Genomic DNA, 3,011 nt, shown 5'->3' on the forward strand with positions numbered 1-3,011 from the left:
TATATAAAACAATTTTCTTTCGTTTTACTTTGTTGCATAATGTAGCAAAACTTCTATAACTGTACAGTTCCTTGAATGATTTTAAAAGACTTCAACTTTAGTAATCTGCTATATAGTTTTAGTCTAGTTTTTGAATTTTGTTAGTTTTATAATATTTTTAAATTAAAGATTTCTCCAAGTAATCTTTGTTAATTTTTTTAAAGTTTTGTAGGAAGAAGTTAGCTACCTTAAAAAAACAAAGCTTATTTTTTTATTAGATAAAACTATTCAGCTTTTTCATATGAAATAAACAGAAATAGCCAAAAAAAGTTAAAATAAAGTTTTTATTTTAAATTTACGACGTTTTGTTAGTCTTTCGTTGTTACTGTGAATTTATTTTTAAATTTTAAATATACAAACTTAGAAACGAGTTTTAAATTTACGATTTTTGTTTTAGAGTAGTCGTCTAAAGACTATTCAATAAATAATTTGTATATAAAGTTTTTACTCTTGTTTTTATAAACATAGCTAATTAAAAAAATCTTCTATGTTTATGCATAAACTTTTTAGATAATATTTATTTAATAAAATGGACGATAACACAAGAAAAATTGTTGAAAACCTACTGCAAGCACTCATGCTCTCAACCATACTGGTGGTAACTTTAATTTTCTGCAAAAATACCCAAAAAAACACCCAAGATCACCAGAAAGACGAAAATATGAAACACGTAAGCACTTTGAAGGAAGCTTGCTCGCAGACGGATGTCGCGTCTGTTGTTACGAGGTGGAAGTGTGATGTTTGCGACACCAAGTGGAGGGCGGTGAGCATCTTCAACAAGAAAATAGCTCCTCCGAAATACTCCTCCGCCAAGAAGACGTACCGGACCGAGCTGCAGCTCGAAGTCAAAGGGAAGAAAAAGTACAAGCCGTATGAAGTGAAATTACAATTGTGATTTTTTAACGTTGTTTAGTTTTTATAAAAGTATTAATAAGCTGCCAATGCAAAGTATACGAAACTAATTAAAACATACGAAATACTTTAAACATTTCTTTTATATTTAAGGCGTACCACTTTTTGTTTAATGCAACGCACAACTGGATTTGTTTAAAGTTTTTTTTTCTAATTCAGCTACATAATCTTGCTCAAAGACTTGCCTTTGCAACTTTTACAAGAAAATTTATCATCGTTATAAGTAGCATCTAATTGTCTATTAACCTTATAAAATTATGATCTTAGTACTTTGTTGATGAATGCAGATAAAAGCATAAGTTTATAATTTTTTGAAATCAAGAACAGACTGAAATACTTAAACGCAATAAATTTGTTTGTTTATGAGACTTTAAATTTAAACTAGAATATTATCAAACATCTAAATTATAATATTTACTGTTTATGTACTTATCTAATTATAAAAAGTTTAATTAGTTTGATTACAGTTTGTTTTGAACTTCCTTTTAATTGTTTATGTTTTCAACTCAAACAGCTTAAACTATTCAAAATCTACTACTATACAAGTGTTTACTTTGTATATTCGATTACATTGATATGTGTAAATTGAAAAGTAATACACTAGCGAATCTGCTATAAGTAAAATATTGAACATTTTAAATTTATTCGATTTTCAGCTTTTGTAACTAATTTTTTTTTGTTACTGTAATATCTTAAAGTTGCTAATATCTTAAGAATTTTAAACATATTTTAAAACTTTTTTTTGATCGTTTTGCTTTTTTAAAGTTAATGATATATAAAATTTAGATATAAAAGTTGCCTTTAGAGAAGCATTGTATCACTAAAATTTTTTAAAACAAGATATTTTTTACTGTTTATAATTTTTGTTTTATAGTTTTATTTACCTAATTTACTTTAATTATTTCTCAATATAAACTTGTTTTTAAATTTACAAAAACTTACACCCGTTTTTTGTTTTTTAGTGTCAATACAAATGATTTTTTAGTATTTATAATGAGGCATTATAAACTTCATATATCTAAATCTTAAAAAAATACAGTACACTTGTTACAACTTAGTTATTTTTCAACAAACTAGGTTATATTTATTAATAAAAATTCAGAATTAAAACAAAAAAAAATATGTATAAATGTTTCTTATAAAAACAACACTTTTGTTACAATTGAAATTCATGATAATGCAGTGTTAAAAGTTATTAAAAAAAGCGCTTTTTAGTACTAAACTGTTCTAAATAATTAATTTGTAATCAAGTTAAAAAATGAAAACTAACTTTTAAATCTAACAAGAACGAATATTAAACTCAGAATTTTGTTAAGACTTATCAATTGTATACAAAAATAATTAGTATTTGGTTAATTTAAATATTCATATATTAGATATAATTATTCAAATTTTAAAGTTAATAGTTTGTTAATAAAGATCCTAGCGAAACAAGTTCACTGGAATATATAATAATCACACATTTAAACAGCAATCTTTCTTTATTATACTAACACGTTTATCTGTGTATTAACAAATTAACACACTTCAACGGAGCTCTGTGGTAAAATAAATACTGTAAGGAAAAAATAGAAACTAAAGTAGATTTGTGTATGTGCTTATTAGAAATAAGAACAAATACTATAGATTATTGTATATTAATGGTGAATAATAAATACAATACATATTGTTATAAAGCTATATTATATAATGATTTTTACTTTATCATAGTTTAGATTTGATAATTACAAATATTATATAGTTTTATAACAGTCGGATTTAACATTATATATTGTAATCATTATTAACCATTAACCTACAACAATCTATAGTATTTGTTCTTATTTTAATAAACACATTTACACACCTACTTTAGCTTCTATTCTTTCCTTACAGTATTTTTTTAGAGATCTCCGTTGAATTGTGTTAACCTGTTAACACACAGAAACATGTGTTAGTTTAATAAAGAAAGATTACTTTTTAAATTTGTTATTATTATATTAGATATAATTTTTTTTTTACGAAAATAGACTAAATAACTAGTCTAGTGAAGAAAGTAAAATTTTTAGATTGAAGAAAAA

Source organism: Thalia democratica, chromosome 2 (assembly GCF_965202585.1).
Source record: "Thalia democratica chromosome 2, ktThaDemo2.hap1.1, whole genome shotgun sequence".
NCBI lineage: Eukaryota > Metazoa > Chordata > Thaliacea > Salpida > Salpidae > Thalia > Thalia democratica.